This window comes from Equus asinus, chromosome 9 (genome assembly GCF_041296235.1).
Source record: "Equus asinus isolate D_3611 breed Donkey chromosome 9, EquAss-T2T_v2, whole genome shotgun sequence".
NCBI lineage: Eukaryota > Metazoa > Chordata > Mammalia > Perissodactyla > Equidae > Equus > Equus asinus.
This window is the reverse complement of record NC_091798.1, coordinates 40,100,705-40,118,024: the sequence shown is the minus strand read 5'-3', so window position 1 is coordinate 40,118,024 and position 17,320 is coordinate 40,100,705.

The following is a 17,320-nucleotide window of genomic DNA, read 5'->3' as shown; positions in this document are numbered from 1 at the left end:
AAGTGAGAAGGCAGGGATGGGGGGCTCTGTCCCCACTGTTCTCCATGCACAGGCAGACAGATCAGGGATCCTGAGCCCCCTCCCAGACCTGGAGGTGGCCATGACTAGCAGCCCCAGGTGACGTTGTCAGGTGGCTTTGGCAGTGTCTACTGCTGGGGAAATGGGATCTTGGTTCCAGCTCTCAGGTCAGGAAAGCTGCTCTCTGCTGGGGGTCTCTGCAGGGCCCGGCTTTAGGCCTGAGCAGGATCTTTTTGTTGTCTGTTGGTTCTACATCTCCTACCTTCCTGAAGGAGGTCCATTGCCCCCCGTCCTCCATTCCTCCTGGGGAGTCCCTACCTGGCTGGAGCTGGGTGCCTGTGTGTGTTGGGGAAGGGGGCGGTGGCTGCGCCGTACACCGCAGATCCCGGCTGCCTCTGGACGCTGAAAAATCCAATTTTCTTCCTAATTGCCACCGCCCGCGCTCTCTCTCCCCTCACAGCCCACTTCTGCTTGGCGGCGCCTCGTTTCCCCCACGCTCCCCTACTCCTGCCTCCCGCTGCCCACCCCACTGCGGACGCTGCCCACTCCCGCCCCCGCCGCGGTCACCCGTGTCGGGACGCACCATATATCATGTCTGCAGCAGGGAGGGGCTGGGAGAGCGGACAGCCCCCACCTTGGGCTCCCTGACGAAATCGTCCTTTTCCGCGGCGGATGACAGGTTGTGGGAACAACAGCTTGAATTACGGAAAGAAGTTTCCCCACTGAGTTAATCTGCAGTGGCTGGAGGTGACCTTCTGGAGACGGCGATTAATCACGGGCCGTGGCGGGCGCCGCGCCACGCCGGGCCCTTTGGGGGAATACTAATTCCACTACAAGATAAATCATAATTTGACAATAATCATCTGCCCTAATCACTCCAATTCTTCCGTTTAATTATTTGTATACACTGTATTTCTTCAACGAGGACCCTGTGTGCCCATGGGTGGGGAGGGGAGGGCCACCTAGGCACAGACCCCTCTTTGGCCCTCAGCCTCAGGGCCCCGTTGATACGCCTGGGGAGGCCTGACTCAGAACTGCTAGGGAGAATATTGGATCTCAGAGTGCCATAGCATCACTGGGGAAAACTGAGACTCAGAGAGAGGCCAGGCCTTGCCTGAGGTCCACAATAGGCTTGGGATGAGCCAGGCTGAAGACTAAGGCCTCTGATGTCCAGTCCTAGGCTGCACCCCATTGCACTGCCCTGCTGAAGAGTTGGCCCAGAGCGCCTCACTTCCACTGTCCTGCTCCCTGGCATCTGTTCCCACTCTCCTGTGATGCTCGCTCCCACCCTCCATCTGCCAGCATGGACAGCGTTGCTGGCTGCTTCCACCCACCCCACCCAAACCTTGGGTCTGGCTGTCCACTCAGGACATAAGGATCAAAGGTTGTGGGCGTCTGAGCAGGTATTACCTGCCCCCACCTACTAGGTGCTGTGTGATCGCTTGCAGTTGACAGGACCTCCCTGAGTCTGTAGCCTTTACCTGTAAATTGAGTGGGGCTCCCTTGTTCCCAGTGTGATGGAGACCTGGCCAGGTGCCAGATGGATAGGGGTGCTCACAGATGCCTGCTGCTGTCCCTTCCTGTTCTGTCAGGGCCCAGTCACTAAAGCCCTGCCATTTCTTACCTCTACCCCCTCCCAAATCTGGCTGCTGGGGACGCCATGCTCAGCCCCTCGGCTGCCAGGAGAGTTCCAGGGACCTAACCCTGTCCCTGATGTCCCCCTTGGAGGGGCTGCCTGGGCTGCCTGGCTCTGGCTCCCTGAAGCAGGAATCAGAATGACTCAGTGTCTTTCTTCTTCCAGGCCAGCTCCTGGCACCCCATGGTGGGGGTTAGTGGTGATGGAGGATGGCGGTACAGTGGGGGCTGTTGGACCCAGTGTGACCCCCTAGTTGGGGCTCACGTGGGAACTGTGGTGCATATTTGTGGCAGTGTTTTCCAGACAAGAGCCAAAAGCCTAGCTGGGTGTGTGCTGGTGGGGCTACAGCCATAGAGAATGATAGACTGTTGATAATGAAAATAATGATAACAGCAGTGAAGGTTGGTTCCCGACAGCAGCCTGCCCGGGACTTCCTGGTCCCAAGGACAGTTGATGGCAGGCTGATGGTAGAAACACAGCTCTTGTCCTCAGGATGCCTCAGTCTCAGGGAAGAGATATGGCCCCTTTGCTCAGATCTGAGAGAGAAGAAAGAAGCGGGGAAAAATACAAACCACAGTATTACCTGCCGACATTCCTGGAGTTGCCACCATATGCCTGGCCTCGCGCTCAGGACTCTGCCTGTTTCAGGTCCCTGAGTCCTATGGCCACGTATGAGTGAGGTGTGATATCAGCCCATTTTACAAATGGGAATCAAGTCACAGAGAGGCAAAGTTACTTGCTTTATGTCACCAAACTTGTGAGTACAAGGCTGGATTTGAACTCAGCCTCCTCCTCCATTCCCTTCAGTCGCCTAGAAATCTTGACAAAGCCACTTTATGAGTATTGTGGAATTTCTGGTCAGAGAATTTGGGAAAAGCTGAGCTGGTCTCTTTGCCTCTCAGGGTCTCAGTCATCCCAGCTGTGAAAAGGAGCGTAGGGCAGTTGTGAGACTGGAGATGTGAAAGGGCAGCTGGTCCCCGCCTTGGCCTTCCATACCTGTAAGTTCCTCATGGGGTCTGACTTCCTTCCCTTCTGCTGTAGTTTCCCTTCATTCATCCTCTTTGGACACAGGGCTCCCCTGTTCTCTGTCTTTGGCTAGATCTGTGCCCTCCCACTCCACCTCCTTAGTGATCCCTGCTTGGAGGAGGGGATATGTGTGGGGCAGGCAGTGGACTCCATCTGATGCCATTCCCTGACAACCCCTGGGCAGACCAGCCATGGCTTGGGACCAGTAGGGACACTACTGGCTCTGTGAGATGGGTTTTGATCAGGTACCCCCTAAGGATCCTGCAGTCCTTACCCGACCCAACCTGCCTTTTGGGGCCAGTATTCCCACACACCATGCTGGGCTCTGGAGGGTGGCTGTGCAGGAACACCCCACCCCAGCTATAAAGACCTGAGGGCGGTCATTTGGCCTTTCTGAGCCTCAGTTTCCTTATCTGCAAACGAAAGTTAACAGTGTTACCTGGCACACAGTATGCACTCAATAATTGTTGCCTCTTGTTGACATCAGACTGCATGGTGAGGTCACAGAGGGGTCAGCCAATTGTCGCCGTCCCCCAGCCTGGCCCCTAAGCTGCCTTTTTGGGGTATTCAAGAGGGGAGGGGCATCCCCCTTGCAGATAGCACTCCACTCCGCTGGATCAGGCCCCTCCCACCTGAGCCTGCCTCTCCTCCTGCCAGGGGAATGGCAGGTGCGGGGAGGGCTCGCGGGGAGGTGGTGGAGCTGTGGCAGGAGAGGGGAGGCAAAGGTTGGCTGAGTAGGGGAGAGATGGCCTGGAGGGAGAGCAGCTGAGTCGCTGGGGAGGGAGGGAGGCTGTCACACTATAAATACCTCCCAGGTAACAGGACCCGTAAATGAAGGGAGGGAATTAGTCACATTCCGCGGCGCCTCGGAGAGAGGACAGGGAGCAATGACCTGAATCCATGGAAGGGAAAAAATTAGGCTAACCTTGGGGGGGGTGGGGGTGGCTAGGGCTGGATACTGCGCCTCCTCAGAGGGGTGCCCTGGACGAGATCTGCTGGACAGGGGCCAGGGAGGAATAACTGGTAGGAGGGGTCTGGAAGGGACAGCTTGTCTACTCTATGTCCAGGTGTGTGAGGGGCTCTTTTCTTCTCAAGGTCCCCTGGCCTCTCTCAGAAACTCAAACCCATTCCCCTTGGAAGTCCTTCCAGGGGTCTAGCCCTGGTCTTTCCTCACGTCACTCTGAAGCATGCTTTCATTTGCTGCCCTCCTGAAGCCCTTGCTCTCCCTGAGGCCCCCACATTGTCATGTATCTAGATCTAGCTCTGGGGTCATCCCCTGGGTTCCTGGTTCAGGCAGAAGAATGTTTGCTTAAGAAGCCAGAAGGATATGTCTTGCTTCCCCTCTGGACCCCGCTGCTGGGGCTGGGTCCACTTGTCGCTCACTGGGATGACGAGCAGGGCCTGCTCTCTAGCCTCTCCTCCCCAGCTTCCCCCTGCTCTGGGCAGCCCCCTCCCTATGGTTGCCTGGGCGGCAGTCAGCACATGCCCTCCCTTGCTGACCCCTTCCTACTCCTCCAGGAAGGGAGTCCAGGCCCCTTGGCCTGGCATACTGAGCCTCCCCAACCAGCCTCCAAGCATCTTTCTAACCACATCTTCGGCCCTCGCTCTCCCTCACTCCCAGCCTACCACTCTAAATTCTCCAGATCTTTGCATGGGCGGTCCTTTCCACTGAGGGTGCCTGCTCTTGCTCTGCCTGGAGGACTTGCATTTTCTACCCAAGCTTGAGTTGGAAATTCTTGCTGCTGTCTCCCCAGCTGAGTTGGGTCCTCTTTCATATATGCTCTGGAAACCCTTCTGGCGGGGGGAGTTTGGGGAAGCGGTTAAGATCCAAGTTAGAAGGCCAGCTCTGCCTCATGGTATGTGGCCTGGGGTGAATAAATGAACTCTGGGGTACCTCAGTTTCCTCATCTGTGAAAAGGGGTTCTCACAGTGCTTCCCAAAGGTGGGACAGTCTGGGTGAGTCCCTGCATGGGGAGGGCTTAGCACACAGTCAGCGGGTGTCTGTTGTTGGGGTCACGGTATTGACTGCACTGTTTCTGTGTCTGCCTCCTCAGTGGGCTGTGAGATGGAGGGGTAGGGGGGTGGCGCTGCGTCCCCGCGTGACTCGTCCCGGCAGCCGCAGTGGCCAGCTCGCGCCTGGCACTGAGACGGTCGGCAAATGTTTGCTGAATTAATGAGTGGGGGCTGCAGGGGGGGCTTGGGCTGCAGTTCCGCCTGGGCTGCTGCAGCTGGGGCGCCTGTCTAAATGTGTGTGTGGTGGGAGCATGAGTGAGGGGTGTCTGTGGGTGGGGGAGCTGTATCCGTGTCCCGGGGGCCTGGTGGCGCCGTGGGCAGCCTGGCGCGCCCGCTCCCTGGGGTCCCCGCCGAGCGCCTGCCTGGCTGCGGGACCCCGTTGCCAGGAGCAGTCAGGATGCGGCAGCGTCTCCATGGCAACGCGGCATCTCGAGCCGCGCGCCGCCCTCCCCCGGCGCCCCGCAGTGGGCAGGAGGCCGAGCCTGGCAGCCCCTCCCGGCCCAGCAGCCAGCAAGCTGGGCCAGGAGGCCGAAGCCTGGTGGGAGGGACTGAAGAGGGGGCTCCTTTTTTTCTAGAGATGAGGGGCTGACCTGTCTTTACTTCCCTCTTCATCTGGGGGAGGTAGACAATATGAGGGCTCTGTCTTCTGTCCATGTGCAGTGCTCCCCCCGCCCCAACTTCTGGCCAGGAAATCAGGAACAGGTCGTGGTCAGGGAAGGGGACCCTCTCTGGCCAAGGGACATCTCTGATCTAAGTCCTGGCTGTGAAAATGGCACAATGATCCAGGCTCGAGGGGCTGCAGTATGGGGGCACTGAGGTACTGCTGGGGAAGTGCCCTCCTGGTCCAGGGTATGAGTGCAAGCTAGTGACTTCCAGTACCCACCCAATGTCCTCCAGTATCCCCACTTCTCACCAATATTGCCCATGTCTCCAGTACCTGCCGAGAGCTGTCGTAATGCCCCTTTAACCTCTCAGTCATGCCATATCCCAAAAACCACTCAATGCTTCCCACTGTGGGCTTAATGACCCTCCCCCTCAGATCCCCCCTAGTGCCTCTAGTCCTCATCCAGTGTCTTCCCAGTGCCTCCCAGTACTTCGAAGTACCCACTTGGTGTCTTCAGTTGTTATACACTATCCTCTTACACTTAGTATTTTGTTTTCTAAAGATTTTATTTTTCCTCCCCAAAGCCCCCTAGTACATAGTTGTGTATTTTTAGTTGTGGGTCCTTCTAGTTGTGGCATGCGGGACACCGCCTCAGCGTGGCCTGACGAGTGGTGCCACGCCTGCGCCCAGGATCCACACCGGCGGAACCCTGGGCCGCCGCAGGGGAGCACGTGAACTTAACCACTCCGCCCCGGGCCGGCCCGTTACTCAGTATTTTCAAATATCCATTCAGGCTCCCCCAGTTATCACCCAGTAAACATCTGATGCCCTTCTTCCAGTTTAGGCTTGGTGCCCCTTAATATCCTTCAAGGTCCATCCACTGCCCCCACTAACTGCCTAGTGGCTCCTAGTGCCCTCTTATTAACTACCCAGTACCCTACACATCCAATGTGGTTCCCAGTACCTTCCTAGTACTCCTGTTTACCCAGTGCTAACGACTACAACCTCATTCTGCCCAGTATACTCCCACTACACGTCTCCTGCCCCACTCTGTTTCCCAGTAAATCTCCCTTATCTTTCTGCCCCTCCCACCCTCCCACCTCGAGCTCCACCAAACCGCAGTGCTCACAGTGGCCAGGAGGGGGCGCGCGAGCGGTCAGCTGAAGACCGAAGCGCGGGGCGCGGCCGAGGTGGAGGTCGAGGGGGTGCATCCGAGGCCTTTGTCTGACGAAGCCTGAGTCCGCGCCCGGGGTAGGGCTGCATTTCAGAGGAGTCCTGGCGCGAGTGACCGCATCCCCACCCCTCATTCTCTGTTAGTCCCACCGGGCCCGCCGCCGCAGCCGTCGTGGCTTCGGCTCTAGGAGGGAGCGCGCGCCCTCTGGTGGCCACGGAGCAGCGCCGCTCCTTGGGCTGCCGAGCGGGGACCGGGTGGTGCGTTTCTTCCCTCCCTCTTCCAGCGTCCTAGTTTCTTGGGCCTGTCCTTCAGCTGGCACGCGGAAGGGTGAGAGGTAGGGCATTGGGGTTGTCGGCAATCCAGACTCCTCTCTGGGGGCAAGGCAAAGAGACTGGAGCCTGGGATGAAGGAAGAACATTGGTTAGAGAGCTCGAGACTGAAGGCCCCAGAGTCGGATCTGTGGGAGCAGAATGGTGGTGGTGCGGGGAGAGCTGTCTGCTAAGAAGTGGATCTCTACTCAAGGATTCAGCAATTCGGGCTTTTATCTGGGTGTGCTACCTGGAGAGGGAGGGGAGGATGAGGGGCTGGTGGTAGGGTGAGGTGCCTCCATTCCTGGCAGTTCCTGCCTGTCCCTAAGCTCTTAGCAATGGGATTGCCGGCCATCACCTACCCGTGAATAACACCATTACTGCCTCTGCCCACCGGCTAGCCCTAAGTACCCTGCCCACCTGCCTGGGCTTGTCCCCAAATCTTCAGCAGTCCCGAAGGGGTGGGGGCATCCTCTCCCCCTCCCACAACATGGTTTCCTGTCCTCTGTGTGTTGGGGAAATAGATGGAGCTATAGCAGGAGGGATCCAGGTTAGACTCCTGTAGTCTGTCCTGGATTTGGGTGACCCTGGCCTGTAGGACCCTCCAGGGTCAGATCTGTGCTCTTGCGCCCATCTCTGGTCTGGCATCAGGACAGCACTCAGTGAGCCTCTGCTCAATGGGTTAGTGAGGGAGTTCCCTTAGACTTACAGGTCCTTAGAGACACCACCTCCATTCTCCTTCTCATTGCATGGGTGGGGAAACTGAGGCACCCAGCAGGTAAAGAAATATTCCAGGATCACCAAGAGTGGATGGATGGGTGCTAGAACAGTGAAGTGATGAAGAGCACTGGTCTGGTCTGGGTTTGAGCTCAGTTCTGATACCTGCTGAAGGAGCTTTGTCAAGTCGCTTCCTTCTTTCTAAGCCTCAGTTTCCCCATTTATAAATTGGGGATAAAAACTCTATCTACTTCCAAGGATAGTTGTGAGGATTAAATCTGATGATGATGCTACTGGGGTGGATGATAATGATCACAGATGCTGTTAGCTGAACACTCGCTTTGTGCCAGGTCCTGTGCAGAGTGACTCACTCAGCACGTGAGATCCAAGAGGTTATTACACTAGGTTGACAAAGGCTCAGGGCCTTCCTGAAGAGGCTGTTGGTAATGACCAACTCACAGGCAAAGTGACAAAGCCCCTACCAGGCCTGGTGCCCAAGTCCAGGCCTCCAGGATGAGCTCCAGAGCTCCTCTGCCTCTGCTAGGGCTGGTGGCAGAGGGAGGGACAAGATGACCTTGGGCTGTCCTCTGTGCAGGGCTCCCATGTTCCCTAGGCCTGGATCAGATTTCCGGTCCCCGGGGAGGGCAGAGGGAGCTAGTTGATGGAGGAAGCATGTGTCCTGGCCTGGGCAGCTGGACCTGGGGGCCTTGCCCCGGAACCTGGGGCCTTTCCTGCAAAGGGAATATCCAAGAGCAGGAAGGAAGTGGGGAGGGGGAGGAAGAGGGAGGAGGGAGAAAGGATGGGACAGGCCCCAGCTGGGAGTGAGTTCTCTCTGGGACTGGCTGAGAAAAGAGAACATCTGGACTGGCCTGGCTGAGAGGCCGTTGGGCTGTCACTTTGGCTGGGGCTTGGGTGTGTGTGTGTAGGGGTGGGCAAGAAAAGAGGATGAGTCCCACCCTCTGTCCCCCCATCTGTGTAACAGGTACAAGAACACCGCCTTTCTGGGCTGGATGGGAGTAAAAAATGAGGTCAGGAATTTAAAGCGCCATCAGGACCTGGAACACAGTAGATGCATCATGCCTCTCAGTCCCTCCTCCCTGGCCTGATCCGTGAGATGCTAGCTCAGACAGAGACGGTTCCCACTGCCTGAGAACTCATGTCTTCATTCTGTGACCATTATTGAGCACCTACTATGTGTCGGGCTCTGGGGCTATTAACCTGAACAGGAGCCCGTCCCTGCCCCCAGAAAGCCCGTCTGTAGTGAGGGAGGAGGAGGAGTCACCAAGTAGTGATGGGGGGAAGCACAGGGCTTGTGACAGTCCAGGGGAGGCTCCTGACCCAGCTTGGGAGGTGAGGGAAGGCTTCTTGGAGGAGGTGATATTTATGTCAGGACCCAAAGGATGAGTACACAGTGGCCAGGAGAAGATGGTAATTTCTATGTTATGCGTATCTTACCACAATCTAAAATAATCAATAAAAAATATGTATCAAAACATTCGTTTGTTTGTTTGATCCTGCCTGACCCATTAAACTGTGAACTTCACAAGAGCAGCCCTCTGTCTGTGTGGTGCACCTCTGTGCTGCTAGTCACTGAGGACATGGGGAACAAGACAGACAAGGTACTGAGATTCAGCCTGGGGGGAGGGGAAGAGGGTTCTCTGTGGAGGGACGGGCAGGCCCCAAGCCCAGGGTTCAGAGCTTTGGCTGCCATAGAATGTGTGACAATGAACAGTGGTGAGAGGGGAGGCAGAGCCTTGAGGCTCAGGAATGGGGCTGTGGATTTTATCCTGAGGGTACTGGGGAGCCACAGAATGTTCTAGGCAAGGGTGGCATGGTCAGAATGGAATAAGGCCCAATGGAGCGTACTCAGGGCCTCTATCGTGTGACCTGCCACCTCGGCTCTCATGGCTCCTCCACAGGGAGCAGCCAGTCTGGAGCATCCCAGCCCCCTAAGAACGCCTCAGGCTTTCCCACCTCATTTCTTTCCTAGAGCTACTCCCCTACCTGGATATGACTTCCCTGGATAGGCCCTCGCCTTACGCAGACCATGAAGACACAGCACGGGGAAAGATGGAGCAACCCACAGCCCCTTTTCCTTTCTGTCCTTCCTCACTCATCAGTCAGCCGAAGTAGAGCGTGTGGGTAGTGTGTGTGCAAGTCAAGAAGTGAAATAAAAACAGTGGAGTTTGTCTGTGCAGTGCTTCCACCGGTCAGGTAAGAATGAAATACATTTGCATGCACGAGCTACAAAATACAAATTGCGTAATTTCTATGATTCTGCGTATGAGTGAAATGCCCTTGTATTTGCATTTAAAACTGGCATTGCACAATATAAAGATGAATGGTAAAATGCATGCTAGTCATTTAAATTTTTAATTTTTCTTTACTTAGAATGATATTAAATAGCAAATAAAAATACATCGTGACAAGTCGAGAGACAGACCACATAGGAAAGGAGAAATCTTCAAATATATTTAGTTTTATATTTGAGTGCCTTTAAAATTAGGCACTTTTCCCTTGCTTTTTGGACAAAGGGTTCTGCATTTGCATTTTGTGCTGGGCCCTGCAGTGTAACCAGCCCTGGGTGGAAGACCCTTCATGTCTATTTTGGGGTGGGAGCTGTGAGGGTGGGGACTCGGGCTGCCCCCTCAGGCATTCCCTCTGTGGTGCAGCCAGTGCGGGGGTGGGGGGGGAGGGGTGGGTGGGGCGTGGCTCTCAGTTCCCTGAGCCCAGGAGTGCAGGCAGGAGATGGGACTGGCTCCTTACCTACAGTACACCTCCCAGCTGGTGGAAGGCTGTAGCCCTCCCTGGGGGCCCTGCTCTCTCCCAGCTTGCCACAGTCCAGAATTTGGGGCAGTGCAGGGCATGAGAGCGAAGCCAGCCCCTTCAGGCCTGAAGATGCTGCTGCCCCTGGCCTTGGGGGTGTTTTCACTGACTGCCAGGCTCCGTCCATCCTGGCTTCCATGGGGTTCCTGATGCTCTCCCATTGAGATTAGGGGCTCCCAAGGGCAGAGTTTGCAGATGGGCCTCAGAAACAGGCTATTATTGAGCCGGAGATGGGCTTTGGTCTTGCCTCTCCCAGCCCATGTCCCCAGCTGGGTGAGGGACAGAGGGTGGGTTCTCTCCCCTTGGCTTGCTTTTGGGAGACAGTGGAAGGAGGAATGGAAACCCCTTGGTAGTGATTGGCCAGCAACCAGCTGCCTGTAGGAGACCCTCGCATTTGAGGCAGAGGGGGTGGGTGACAGTGCAGCTAGGTGGGAGGAAAGAGCCTCCTCAGACTGGTCCCTAAGGGGGACAGGGAAGGAGCAGTCCGCATAGGGTGATTAAGACTCCCTCTCCCACTGTTTGCCCTTGACTCTACTCCCAGACCCACCAACTCGCCCAAGCTCTCTGACCCTATTGCCTCCTTTATACCACAGGATAATGACTCCACCTGCCCCAAGGACTGTTGCGAGCATTCTCTGAGCTAATCTACAGAAAGCTTTTAGTGTGGAGCTGGGTACTTCGAGGCTGCCATTCACAGAAACTCACCTGTTGTGGAAGAGGTTGGTGACTCGGACTCAATGGGGCCTTCCTCTTTGGCCATCAGGAATTCTCTCCATCACCTCTCCCTCTCCTGGCTCCTCCTCCTTCTCTCTATGCCTTCTCCCCTTCCTCTCTCTGCTGTTCCTCTAGCATACCAGGCTCATGCTCACCTCAGGGCCTTTGCAATAGCTGTTCCCTGTCTGCAGCTCTGGTCTTCCAGATGCTTCATGACTGACTCTTTATCATTTCTTGGGTCTTAGCACAAATGGCACCACCTCCGAGATGGTGTGCCTGACTGCTCCATCTGACATCCCCCTTGTGCAGCTACTCTGTTACATTTCACTGTTTTAATTTTCTCCCTGGCACTTGATGGGTGATAGTTTTGTTCACTTGTTTGTTCAGTGTCTTTCTCCCCTCCCCCCAGGCTGAGCCTCAGCACACTGTCTGTGTTGTTCCCCATGTCCTCAGTGACTGGCAGCACAGAGGTGCACCACACAGACAGAGGGCTGCTCTTGTGGAGTTCACAGTTTAATGGGTCAGGCAGGATCAAACAAGCAAACGAATGTTTTGATGCATATTTTTTATTGATTATTTTAAATTGTGGTAAGATACACATAATAGAAAAATTGCCATCTTAACCATTTTTAAGTGTACAGTTCACTGACATTAAGTACATTCCATTGTTGTACTTACATGCCATTGTTGGCAACCGTCACCACCATCCATCTCCAGATCTCTTTTCATCCTGCAAAACTGAAACTCGGTACCCATTAGACAACAACTTCCCACTCCCCTTCCCCCAGCCCCTGGCATCCACCCTTTTACTTTGTTTCTGTGAATTTGACTACTTTAGATATCTCATTTAAGAGAAAGCAGACACTATTTGTGTTTTTGTGATGGGCTTATTTTGCTTAGCATAATGTCCTCAAGCTTCCTCCATGTTGTAGCATGTGTCAGAATTCCCTTTCTTTTTAAGATTGCATAATACTCCGTTGTATGCATATGCCATATTTTGTTTATTCATTCATCCACTGATGTACACTTGGGTTGCTTCCCCCTCTTGGCTATTGTGAATATGCTGCTATGAACATGGGTGTACAAATATCTCTTTGAGACCCTGCTTTCAATTCTTTTGTGTATACACCAAGAAGTGGAATTGTTGGATCATATGATAATCCTGTTTCTGATTTTTTGAGGAACCATCATACTGTTTTCTTTTTTTTTTTTAAAGATTTTATTTTTCCTTTTTTCTCCCAAAGCCCCCCAGTACATAGTTGTATATTTTTAATTGTGGGTCCCTCTAGTTGTGGCATGTGGGATGCCATCTCAGCATGGCTTGATGAGCAGTGCCATGTCCTTGCTCAGGATCCGAACCGTCGAAACCCTGGGCTGCTGAAGCCAGAGAGTGCGAACTTAACCACTTGGCCATGGAGAGGCCCCCATACTGTTTTTCACAATGGTTGCACCTTTTTGCATTCCCACCAATAGTGCATAAGGGTTCCAATTTCTCCACATCCTCACCAGTGCTTGTTATTTTCTTTTTTTTTAAGATTTTATTTATTTCCTTTTTCTACCCCAAACCGTCCAACACATAGTTGTATATTGTTAGTTGTGGGTCCTTCTATTTGTGCTATGTGGGACACCTCCTCAGCATGGCTTGATGAGTGGTGCCATGTCTGCGCCCAGGATTTGAACCCGGAAACCTTGGGCCACCAAAGCGGAGCACGCAAACTTAACCACTTGGCCACGAGACTGGCCCCGCTTGTTATTTTCTGTTTTATTTATTTATTTTTTTTACACTAGTCATCCTAATGGGTGTGTGGTGATAGCTCATTGTGATTTTGATTTGCATTCCCCTAATGATTAGGATACACATTTTCAAGGAAACATGCTTGGAGAGTGGAGGGTAGGGAGCCTCTTAGCTCCAGTCTGGAAGCCCTCTTCAAGAAGGTGGTATTTAAATTGAGACCTAAAAGAAGGGAAGGAGGCAGCCATTGGAGGATCTGGAGGAAGAACATTTCAGGGAGAGAGGCAGTAAGTGCACAGGACCTGTGAATGTGTGAGTGCTGCATATTTTTGCTGGAGAAATAGTGAATAACGGGCATGAGGGGAGGTGGCGCTGAGGGGCGGGCAGGGCCGTCCAATTCAGGGCTTTAGGCCATGGGACGGAGTTTGTATTTGCAATTTATAGTAAACACTGGTTTCCTCCGGTTGTGGGGAAGAGGCAGGAGGACAGGGGACGGAGGGATGGATGGACGGAAAAGCAGGGCTGTTTGGGTGGTGATGTCGCTATGTGCGCTCGGTCGCATGGTGCTTGTGAGTGTGTGCCGTGCGTGTGCGTCCACAAGGGGGCATGGTGTATGTAGGTGCTGACGCGCGCGCGTGTGTGTATGTGTATGTGTGCCTGGACACCCCCAGCAGCCCCGGATCGTTATGTGATCTCTCTCAAGAATGTGCTGCGCCCACTTCCCTTCTGCCCACAACGGCCTCCCGCTCTACAGAGTACTGGCCGTCCCAGCCAGGAGGGCGCAGTGTTGCTTTTCGGGCTCCTACTACGGTCGGGAACCCGCAAGAAGGATCCAGAGCCCATACCTAGGGGCTGAGACTAGTCTCTGAGAATGACCACCAGGTTTTGAAAGGTTTGGAGACAAGGGCTTGCCCGCCTGAGATGAGGAGAGGACTCCGCGCCCCGCCTCTGCAAGGCAGCCAGGGACGCGGGGGCCACGGGCTGGGTGAGCAGGGCCGGCTGCTGCAGTACCGAGAAGGGCCGCCCGGGGGCAGCTGAGGACGCCGAGCCGCGGAGAGGAGGAGGGGCGGGTGGAGGGGTGGAGGGGTGGGAGAGGAAGCGGGGTGGGGGACAGAGGGGCGGGCAGGTAGGGGCTCAGGGCTGCCGGGTTCTACGGTAGGTTTCCGCCTCTGAGTGGCTATGTGAGTGAGAACAAAATGAAGGCATGAGCTCATCGCCATCCCGGTGGCGTCCCATTTCATGCTCACAGCAACATCCTCACAGGCCCAGAGAAGTGGAGCCATTTGCGCAAAGTCGCTCAGCATGGGGATTCAGACCAGAGCTGAGTGACCTCTAAGCCTGTACGCTAACCCCTGTCCCACCCTGAATGAATTGATCTGCAGGAGAGTGCGGGTGTGTTCAACTGTCTCCTGGCCTCACCTAGCCCCCACCACTCCCTGCCTCATCAGAGCACTCTTCCCCCTTGGGCAGCGCCAGGACAGCCTGAGGAGGGAGGCTGGGACTTGGGACCTCTCCCTGAGGACCCTGGGGAGGAGGAATTCAGGGGCCCTGGGGTAAGGTCATAAGTATGCCCACATTACCATGGTGACAACCCAGGCATAGTAACATCTACTAATACTGGGCCTCCTGTCTGACCTTCCCGGAGGCTGAGGGCTGGGCAGGGGGATCTAGGGGTCCTGGCTGAGCCCCTGGCCTGCCTCTGGGGCCCCTGCTACCTCTGCTGACTCTTCTGGGAGCATCGGGCCCACCTCCCAAGGACTGTAAGCTGGGATTCAACCAGGGTCCTCTTCCAAACCCCTCCCCCAACATATAAGTGTGTGACTGGCAGTTTGGCCGTCCCTGGAGGGAAAAACATGGATGGTTTCAGCTAAGACCATTGAAAACAGAGGGGCAGACTGAGGCTCAGAGATGAGCAGGGAGCCATCCAGGATCATGCAGCCAGACAGCTGCTGAGGCCCTGGTAATTTTCACCTGGAAAGGACTAGAGGACCCCAGACAAGGGAGTCAGTAAGATTTATACCCTTAGGTTGGAGACTGAGGGGCCAGAAGGACAGTAATCCAGCCTGCTCCTCCAGAAAGTCCTCCCTGACCACCCCCTCTGCCACCAACGTCGAAATGGCCTCAGAGCTCCCTCGACACTTTGGGCAGAGAGGCTAAAAACTCATTTTGAGTTGCTTAATGGACCTCAGAGACTCTGAGTCCATTCTCTTGGTCAGCACAGAAATCCCTTCTCTAACCCTCGTGTCAGCTGCCCATCTTGCTTGCACACCTCATGCAACAGGGAGCTCACTGCCTTAAAAGGCAGCCTGTTCCATTGTAGGACAGCTCCTTCTAGTGAAACCAAACTGGCCTTCTTGTGCTGTCCATTCGTTGGAACGAACTCACCCTGTAGAACACAGAAGAGTGCCTCTGTCTGCTACACACAGGCCCCAGGAGGCTGCAGAGAGGTCTGTACCCTCCCAGCCCCACGCCAGCCTTCTCTCCAGCTTCAGTGGTCCCAGTTCCTCATAAACAACCTTTCTAGCCCTTCGTCTCCTGAGCAGCTCTCCGTTAGGTATACACTGGGTGGGAATGGCCCTTCTGTGGTGACTATCTTCTTCTCAACACACAAGAAAATAGGTGTTCATTATCAGGAAATTAGAAAATACACACAGGAAAAAATATCCACAATCCCACCACCCAAAGACAACCCCTTTTAGCTCCTTGGGGACTTTCCTCCCAGACTGATGCCAAGGCGTGTATTAAGAAAGTGGGAGGCAAAAGTGAAGTTATTCAAACCTGGTGGTAGGTAGGAGGCCTTTTACGGGAGAAAGGCAGTTTTTGTTTAACACCTGGAAGCCTCATCTAGTTGTGAAGACAGGTCTGCTCTGGAAGACTGAGGAATGGGACAAAGAGAACAAAATAATTCTTATACTAAAGAAAGAAGAATTTCAAGTTTCCAAGGGCTGTGCTGGAGATGTGGGGGGATTTCTCCAGAGCACTGCCTTTCCCGCAAGCTCCCAACAAGCATTGCCTCTCATCACCCCTCACCTACCTCCTCCCAGAGCCCGGGGCAGGCATCGTGGGAGCAAGGCAAACCCAGGTTCCAATTGGCAGCGGCCCCCTTTAGAATGAGGAAGTGAAGGTGCAATCCTGAACCCCGAGAGAAAGCCCTGCAAGATCCTGTTACACTGTGGGTGGTCCCCTTGCCCTGCCTGGCCCCAAGTGTCAGTCAAGCTGTGCGTCCAACTAGTGGCACTGGAGGTGTGGTTCCCGAGGGAGAGTGCAGGGGGAAGGGGACAGTGGGTGCAGGAGGTGAGAGGCGGATGGGAAATGGAGGATGTCATGGAAATAAGAAAAATAAGCTGTGATAGGGAGAAAACAAAGCCCCCCAAGAACGCCAGGGAATCTGACAGCGGGTGGTATGTGGAGGAGCATCAATGTCACAGGATGGAGCCTCTAGTGAAGGGTAGGATGGCCCCAAAGACCTGCGTTTTCTTCTAAACTATACATATAGAGAGAATGTCTTTCCATTTCAGCAAATATTTGTGATGCACCATTTTATTTGCTGCATCTAGTGCATAAAGACCACGATGTCTTTAACCAATGCCCTATTTTAGGGCATTTAAGTTGTAGACAACTTTTTGTCATTATAATAAATGTTTCAGCGAACAGCCTTGTAGCTACACCTTTGCCCACATCCATTTTTATTTCTTTAAGAGAAATTCTTAGCCATGGAACTGCTGGACTGAAGAACAGGAACATTTCTAAGGATTTCCATACATGTTGACAAATTGCTTCCCAAAAGGCGGCACCACTTTTGGGAAGAGGTCACAGCTGTGTGAATGTGCGTCCTCCTACCTTGAGCATCAGTTGTCTCCTTTCCCAACATTTTATTATTACAACTTTACACATACAAAAAAGTTGAACAAATTTTACAGTGAGCACTCATAGCCACCACTCAGATTTTACAATTTACATTGTACTATATTTGCTTTATCGCTCTCTCTGCCTCCCTCCTCCATTCATCAGTTTGTCTTCTTTTTTGGACGTATTTCAAAGCAAGCTGTAGGTATCAGTACGCTTCACCTCCACACACTTCAGCACGCGTATCACTAACGAGAGTTCGCTGTTTGTGTATGGCTCTTAGCTGTTTTGAGGCAAAATTTATATATAATGAAATGCACAGATCTTAAGCATACCTTTGGTTGAGTTTTGACAAATGTATATACTTGTGTACCCCAAGTCCTGCCAAGAAGTAGATATTTCCATCGCTACAGAACGTTTCCTAGTCACCCTGCCAGCCTTGTTCTGATTTCTTTCCACAATGGCCCATTCTAGAATTTCATAAAAATGGAATCAGACGGTATCTACTTTTTTTGTGTCTGGCTTATTTCATTCAGCATTATGTTTTGGAGATTCATCAGTAGTTTGTTCTTTTTTATTGATGAGTAGAATTCCATTGTATGGATGTATAACAGGTTGTTAATCCATTTGCCTCTTCATGGACACCTGGGCTGTTTCCTGTTTGGGCCATTGCCGATAATGCTGCTATGAACATTCTTGTACAAGT